This window comes from Petaurus breviceps, unplaced genomic scaffold (genome assembly GCF_028583685.1).
Source record: "Petaurus breviceps papuanus isolate PSGF00001 unplaced genomic scaffold, PetGlider_PUasm1.0 90804, whole genome shotgun sequence".
Classification (NCBI taxonomy): Eukaryota; Metazoa; Chordata; class Mammalia; order Diprotodontia; family Petauridae; genus Petaurus; species Petaurus breviceps.
The window spans coordinates 15,613,290-15,622,277 of NW_027187348.1; the positions used below are offsets into that span (position 1 = coordinate 15,613,290).

General features: G+C 37.2%; 1 pseudogene; it reads right to left on the reverse strand.

Moving 5' to 3' along the window:
- Positions 1-1,252: 1,252 nt before the first annotated feature.
- On the reverse strand, positions 1,253-2,477 carry LOC138147731 (L-lactate dehydrogenase A chain pseudogene; annotated as a pseudogene).
- Between the last annotated feature and the right edge of the window lie 6,511 nt (positions 2,478-8,988).

The window sequence follows — 8,988 nt, forward strand, 5'->3', positions numbered from 1 at the left end:
TGCTTCCCTCCCTCACCATGCCCATGGTTTCCATGATGTATAGCTGTTAGTCAAGCTTCTTCTTTGCCTCACAGGATTCATGATGTATGTGCTCTGAAAGAACCGCCTTCATCTCAGGTGGTTGGCTGACAGCATTATCTATCTACAGCTGCCACCTCCCCAGAGGTATTGCCTCTAAGGGGCTGTTCTATGGTGTGTTTCCATGTACATTTGTTGCATTTTTGTTCTGCCTGTCTGGCTTGCAGTCTACTCCATTTCAGTTCTCCATCCAGAAACTACTGTCATCCATTCTCTTTCTGTGATCTTCTCCATAAAAGTGAGTTACAATAAGCAAGTCTTCTATTTTGATACATGGGATGCCCTCCAGTCCCCCCCCCCCCACTGGTGATCTTGTTTTCCTACATGCCGTTATGTGCTAGATGATCTATCTATGTCACTTTTAGATTTATATGGCACTTTCTCCTGAATAACTAAAAAGACTCTGCAATTAACCCACACTATAGCCATGCCTCCTTCAAATAGTTTATAATTTCTGATAGTTCCAATAGTGGTTGGGCTGAAATTTTTCTTTGCACTATTTAAATAATGAGCTAAGTAAATAAATCTTGTTCACAGGATTGCAGAAAGCAAGTTTAGCACCCTTAAGAGAGTCCAAGTAGTACATTTTTAGATACTTTGCAGGTACATAAAAACAACTGATAAGATAGCAAAACCCTAAGGATCTGAGAGTCCTACACTGATGGACTAACAGAACCTGTTCTTATTTGTTCCAGATTGACAACAGATAAAGCGTAATAGTCTAATTTTTGTGGTCATTGTCATAGTAAACAATGATTAGAGCTGGTGGTGGCTTTAAGACAATCAAAATGTCACAACTGGCAATTTTTTATCAGTTATTTGTTGTTTATTCACTAAATAGGATTAGTATGACACTTGAGGAATTAGTTGCATTGTTGTATATATACAGATCTTTTTACATAATATGGAAATTTATAACTATTGATACACACACACACACAAAATCAGGTCCTCTGGAAATGTGATACATGGGGCCATGCTGTAGAGCCCTAAAGAAGGAGAGTATACAGGTAATAAATATATCAATAAATAATTACTACTGTATGGTGTTTTTTTATCCAGGAGTATTATCTTCTGGATCTACAAGAACATGTAGCACCGACATATAATGCAAATAGTTTATATACAGGTGGGGCACTGGCTCTGCTTGACATCAGCTACTAAGAGTATACAAGTCATATCCAGCATCATATGCAAACAACAGGGTTTAACAAATAGTTACACTTACTATCCCCCCATTTCTAACTTTAGGGAGAGACTAGAGTGTGTTCACAGGTTTTACATTTCTGGTGTTCAATCACTAATCAGAGGAAGGATTTGACTTATTTGAAAAGCACATCATACATAACCCCTTAACCACTGTCATGTTCTCTTGATGGCAGCATATTAAAAGGTTTTAAAATTGTAGCTCCTTCTGGATTCCCCAAAGAATATCTGTGCTCTTCTTTAAACCACTCTCCTCCTCTGGATTCAGGTTTACCTTCACCACATCTGAAATGCCATTCTGCTCCAAGATACATGAAACACCAAGGAAGACATCCTCATTAATGCCATATAGGCCCTTAATCATGGTGGAAATTGGATGAAAATTTCTAAGATTTTTCATAATGCTTTCTGCCAAATCTGCCACAGACAAGCCAGTGACCCAGGAAGTGTAGCCCTTCAGCTTGATCACATCATAAGCACTTTCAACCACCTGTTTATGAACATCTTTCCAATTCTCTGAATCAGCATCAGTTCCCATTTGAGGATGAAGATTCTTTGGACACACTGGCAACATTTACACCACTCCACACAGGAACACTGGAGTCTACGTGTTCCCCAAGGACCCATCCATGACAACTTGAAGAATGGACACCAAGTCTCTCCCCTATTAGGTAACAGAAACAGGCAGAATCCAAATTGTAACTATTTCCAACCACATGGTGTTCAGGAAAGCCACAGCTTCCAGGTCACATATGGCAAAATATCCATTGGATTGGAAACAACAAGGAGCTTGCAATTAGGGCTGTATTTAACAATATCAGGAATCATGAATTTAAAGATATTCACATTACACTGGACCAAATTAAGACGACTTTCTCCCTCCTGGTGACATGCCCCAGCCGTAACAATGACACGTTTTAAGTTTACAGTCACACTGTAGTCTTTCACAGAAACAATCTTCAGTGTTTTGAGGGAAAGGCTGCCATGTTGGAGATCCATCATCTCTCCCTTTAGTTTGTCTTCTATTACATCAACTAAGGCAAGTTCATCAGCCAAATCCTTTGTTAAGATAGCAATGGCACAAGCCGTGCCAACTGCACCAACCCCAAAAAAAGTGATCTTTTTCTGGGGAACCTGGTCTTCCTTTAGGACATTCAAAATCAGTTGATCCTTAACAGTAGGTGCCATTTGGGGGCATAGCGAGGTTGATGATCAGATTGCAAAAGCTGTGAGTTATACATGAGACTGCTGTTCCCAGATTCTGGCCACAACAAGCAATTTTTACATTTGTACATATGTTTCAACTGTTTCACCCTAAAATCTCTTAAGAAGTAAGTTTCCATTTTAGTAAGAAGAAAGAACACCAGAAAATATAGGCATACCCAGGCCAGTATCATAACATTTATCCTGGTGGTCTTTAGAGCATCATGACAGGGAAACTGTAGCTTAAAGAATCTATACATGGAAAATCATTATTATAGGATTAGGCCTGATGATTTTGAGACCATCATGACAGTTTCCCTTTAAGGGAGGTTGGAAGCTTATAGACATACTCATGCAATATTAACAATAATATTATTTGAAGGTTGGTACAACTGTGTCCCCCAATAATATTTTGTCTGCCACCAGCTTGTTTTTCTCCCTAACAACAAACCCTTAAAATAATATTTTGCCTGGGCCTGTAGCAGCAAGCACCCCAAGCACGTCCTCAGGGTTTGCTGCCCATACAGGTTCTTGGATCTGCTTTGATAAAGGAAAGCAACTCAAAATGGGTTAACAAGCTTACTTTAATCAGTCAGACATATATCGTTTACCTTGTTCAGGGGAAAAGGTCAGCACCCCGAACTTCAAAGTATACAGGCAGAATTATCAAGACAGGAACAGATCAAGTAGACAGATTTCCAAACTGTCCAACCATTACATCCATACCCAGTCAACATCTGGGTTTCCACATCTGGGTTTTTCAAAGCCACGGGACTCTCAACAACGGCTTCCCAGAATTCAGATCAAATCACAGAACACTTCTCAAAGTGAGTCCCAAAACAAAGCTACACATCAGGGCTTATATAGCCTTCTCCTGGCTCAGAGAATGTAACAACCTTATTGACTCACTGGCCAATCAAGAAGTATCTACTGAAAAACAAGTCTCCCACCCCAGGCTTCAGGTGCACTTTAGCCTAGGGGCAGGGAAGATCTTCCAAATCTGCATTCCCATTACAGGGCCCTATTTATAATTTGGTCAGTTTCAGGGAAGTCATCTAAAAATCATAATATAAGAACTTCATTTACTCTCAGAAGACAACTTTGGAGTACTCCCTCCCTTCTAGCAAAAACACACCTTTCTGTTGCAACACCTTCTTCCTGCTGAATGGACCCATGTCTCTGTGCTCCCTAATGCAGCACTGCCCTCATGTGAGTTATACTCTATGTTAGTATGTATGCCTGAGTTGTATGCCCAGTTCCCTTTTCCTCTCTCCCCTTCTTCCTCTTTCTCACTGTTTGAAATAAAGCTTTGCATTGAACTGATTCCCATCATTTTACATATTATTCTCAGTACCCAAATTCATTAAGGGATAGTTTTCCCTGACTTCTCTAGATGGGCCTTTACTTAGGCATAAACTGGGCACCTAGAGAAGGACTTAACTTATTGATAACTGTACCTATTGTGACACTGTGAATCCAGTGGCACTGATGGAAAGCAAAGTTCAATAAAGGTAAACTGCATACTCCTAGGAGAGACTCACTTATGCAAAGGATTGCCTTAAAGCAGCCAGGAACAAGCATGGGGCAGCCTAGGCTTTGTCCTGGGTACTGACCTCTCAGGAAGAAAGAGGCTACTCAGCTTCTTTTTACCTTCCCCTCTTCTCTCTCCAGTGCTCTATTCGTTTGCCTCTCTACATTTGCCCTGATCTCTCTCACCACCTGGATGCCAGAATTCTTAGTTACTATCTGTTCATACATGTGTAGACTCTACCATTCCAAAGGACATATAGGTCTTCCACTTTATTGGTATATCATCAAATAGGTTTAATATTTTCCAATCATCCAAGAAGTAATGAGATTACTTCTTCACACCTGATGGCAAAAGGCCAGCATTTCTATGATTTTGCCCACCTTATTTAATGTTAATACTTTGTTAAATGAATTTTAAGTTTTTTTAGAGGGAGGGAGAGAAACACTGTACATGAATATATTTTACCATCTGACTGGAGGAAAAACAAAAAAAAACAAAAACTACCCACAGAGCCAAATATGCATTTGTTATAGTGTCTGTTTTCTTGCTTTGACATTAATGCCTCATTATATATTGTTTCTGGAAGTTTCCTAACCCTTAGGAGATTAAACAGCAGTTTGTATTGCACTATAATATATTTTAATCCTCTGAGAGAAGCTTCTTAGAGCTTGTGATCGGAAAACATTTCCTTGACACACTTTGTATCCATTATGTATAGATTACAATGGATTTCCAATAACAGGAGGGTAAGCCAACCATTAAACTCATGTATGACAAATCTAAAGCAACAGTGCTTATTCTGGCTTATAAACCATCAGCATTTGTCAAATACGGGTGACAGGCCAGTATAACTCTTTGTATTGTGCACACTAATTACAGTAACTGAGTGCTCCAGATATTTTCAGATAGGCTTTAGGGGAAAAAAAAAAAAGAAAACCTTTCTCATATGCAAAGATTTCTGTACATATTCCCTTAAATCTAATTTGTGGTTATATTTGCATATTTGCCAGTCAAGGAGATATTTGTTCCTAGAAGCCATCATTTACATTGCTTAGGTTGACTTTTTTTTTTACCAGAATAAGTGATGCCAATTTTATCAGCATTTTATTTCAGCAATTTCAGTAGAAGGGTGGGGGAGGTTGATAGAAAGTCTCTATCCTTCATGCTAAGTGAAATCATATCCTTTGTGGAAAAAAACTGTAAATAGTTTTGTTTTGTGTTGTTTTTGAATTTCTGAGAAAGATAAAGTAGATAGGATTGGAAATTCAACCTACTGGTCATCCACTATATCATTAAAGGCTTAAACTGTGGTGAAAGAAATGCATATAAATGTTCTGGGCATATTTTAATTATTAGTTCCTCAGGCATCCGATGTGGTAACTGGATTCTTCTTACTTCGAATATAAAGAATCAGCCTCTGCTGCACTGAGAGATTTTATTACAAAATAATCAGGAAAGACATTTTGATGTACCATCTGGAATTAGAGAGGACTGAAGGGAAAGAATGAAGAAAGGTTAAAAAAATCGATAAAGCTTAGAAAAAAAATGGCCAGAGGTGGGATGTAATTGTATAAAGACATAAATGGTGTAGATAATGTCAATGCAAGTTATTGCTTGTACACAACACATGTGGTAGGACAGAAGCCACATACAGAGAGTAAATATAATTTGGAATGAGACAAATTCTGCACAGGGGTGGCTTTTTATCATTCTACTTTAATCCATTGTTGGGAAAGGAATAGTTTTCTAAATAAGGCTGATTCTTCACTGACTTTACATTGTCTTAATGATAGGATGCTTTCTTCTTAGGGATATTAATACAAACATATTAAATAATTGTATTATATCTTACTCAACATTTTTTGCACATTTGCCAAACTCAAGTATGTACTAAGGTCTTTTAAAATAGATTACTTAATCATGTTAGATTGAATTGACTTTGCTAGATCTCTTAGTTATATAATAGAGATCATACATCCAAGATTTTCTAGGACAGTCTCAAAAAGACAAGAAACATACATAATGAGAATTTTCTATCAGACCATGTGTCCTGATTTTGGTTTCTGAGGAAAAAAAAAAAACATTGCTCTATTTATAGGAGAGCAACTAGTATTAGATATTCTAAATTCTAAACAGACACTGTAATAAATATATCTAGAACCTACTGTGTTTAAAATATTGTCTTAGGTGCTGTGAGGGATACAAAGGCACAATTCCTACTTATAGGGACTATAAAAAGTAGAAACTAAGTATGGAGATAGAATGCCAATAGGGGAAAGCAGAAGCAAAGGTAAAGATTCAGGAACATTCAAGGACTCTTCAGGGGATAACAAATTGGAAAATAAAATTGAGAAGAAAGAATTCTACGGGGAAAAAAATAAGAGATGAAATCAGAAAGGTAAATTAGAGACAGAATGTGGAATATCTCAAATAGGAGGGTGAAAAGTTTGTTATTTTAGGCAATGGGAGGCTTTTGAGCAAGGAAATGGTCAGAAAAGAAGCAGTGTATAGGGATAATTAATCTGCCAGCAAGCCTGAGTATAGACTGGAATAGCAAGAGTCTCATCCATGAAGGACAGTTATTAAGTTATTGTAAGAGTAACCATATAGTCATCCATTGATGATGACTCTAACTATAAAAGTCTCAAATGGAATAGAAAGAAAAGAAATGATATAAAGATGGTAATTGACTTTGTATTTTTTGGTAACTAGGATAATGATCATATCACTGGTAGAAATATAAATATCTAGAAGAGGAATTTATTTGACTAGAAAGATGATTTTATTTTCAGACACATTAAGGGTTTCATTTTAGTTTACATTTTTATTAGTTCTCTTTTAATTCTTTTATTTGAAATGAATTTAATCAGCCAAGATCTGACTTCTAACCCTCCCTCCCCCCCCCCCAATTGACAACATAAGACAACTAGAACCCATTACATACATATATATTCAATTGAAATAAACTGACCACATCCACAAAATATTTGGCTCACTTGGAATTCTGAGTCCTTATCTTCTCTATCAGTAAGTTGGGATCTTCATTATTTCAATGTTTGATGTTTCTTCATTAGTCTTCTAATTGTTGTTGGTCACTACACTGATAAGATTTTAACACAACACAAAAGGATTACATTATATTTATACACCAAAACTTATTCATCCATTCCCTAAATTATGAGCACCCTTACAGATTCCCATACCCAGTCTTTACCAACTTGCTTAGAATATCTCTCTTAATCTACTCTCCATATAGTTTCCCCACCACCCCCTTCTCTTTCTCACTTCTCACTCTCCCATTTCCCTGTGAGTAAACTGCACCTGTGTATCAAACTCTGTGTGTATTCTATTTTTGATCTCTTTAGAGGAGAGTAATTGTCAAGTGTCAGTCTCTCACCCTGTCTCACTATTGCTTGTTTGTGTAGCTGTCTACTTTAATCTTCCATTCCTTCCCCTCCTCCCATCTCCTCAATGTATTCCAAGTTCTCTGCTCTGTCATTCTTGTGGATAATAAATTATTTGTGATCCTAAATCCTTGGTAATTATTTTTTTTCTATTTTGGATTCTTAGAATATTTTTTTCTTTGACTTGGAAGCTATGATTTTTCCTGTTAATGATACTGGGAGTTTTCATTTCGGTGTTTCTTCATGAAAGTGAAGAGTGGGTTCTATTTCAACTTTGCCTTCAGGTTCTAAGAGATATGGGAAATTTTCTTTTAAGATTTCTTGAAATATGATATCTAGGATCTTTTTCTTTTCAGACCTTTTTTTTCCAAAATGCTTTATTAACTTCTGATTTACATCATCCATTTCCACCAGATTTTGAGTTACAAATTTTCTTCCCGTTTTTCCCCTACCCACAGCCCCAAAATAGCAATTGCATAGGATATCACCTCCTCCAATCTGCTCTCTCCCATATCTTCTCCAATACCCCCTTCGACTATTATAGTAGGGCATGGTGGATCTCTATAGTCCCAGTGCCTGTATATCTTATTTCCCAATTACATGTAAAATAGTATTAACAATAGTATATGTATATTTGACAATTTGATTTTAAAACTTTGAATTCCAGATTCATTCCCTTCCTCTCTTGTCTCCCACCCTTACTGGGAAGATAAGCAGTTCAGTATAGGTTGGACATGTGTAGCTAATGCAAAACAATAACATAGTAGATATATCGTAAAAGACTGACGATATTTCCTTCCCTCCTATCCCACTTCCCACTTGTTCTATTCTCTAATTTAATCCCATCCTTTTTCAAAAGTGGATGCTTCCAACTTCCCTCCTCCCCAACCTGCCCTCCCTTCCATCATACCCCCTCTCATCTCCTTCCCCCCTACTCTCCTGTAGGGTGACATACCCTATTTAGTGTGTATTTCATTCCCTCCCTAAGCCAAATTCAGTGAGAATAAGGTTGACCCATTCCCTTTTGCCTTCCTATTCTTCCCGTCCATTGTAGCCATTTTGCCTCACCTCTTCTATATGAGATACTTTACCCCATTCTGTCTCTCCCCATCTCCTCTCATTATATTCCTCTCTCACCTCTTAATTTCACCTTTTAAGTATCATCCCTTCCTGTTAAATTGGTCCTGTGCCCTCTATCTATGTTACCTGTAAACACATATACATACATTCACATATGTATTCATATGCCCATATACCCTCATATATAGACATATATATATATATATATATATACACACACACATATATATATATATATATATTTCTATTCCCTTCAACTACTAAGAAAAGTTTCATAAGTTACAATTATTGTTTTTCCATGTAGGAATGTTAATATTTCAACTTTGATAAGTTCCTTATGATTTCTTTTCCCTGTTTACCTTCTCATGCTTCTCTTGCTTCTTGTATCTGAATGTCAAATTCATCTGAATGTCAAAAGGCCTGTAACCAGCTTATATTTTCCTTTGAAGCTTTTGGTGCAGGAGTTCTGACTTCACTGTCTTCCTC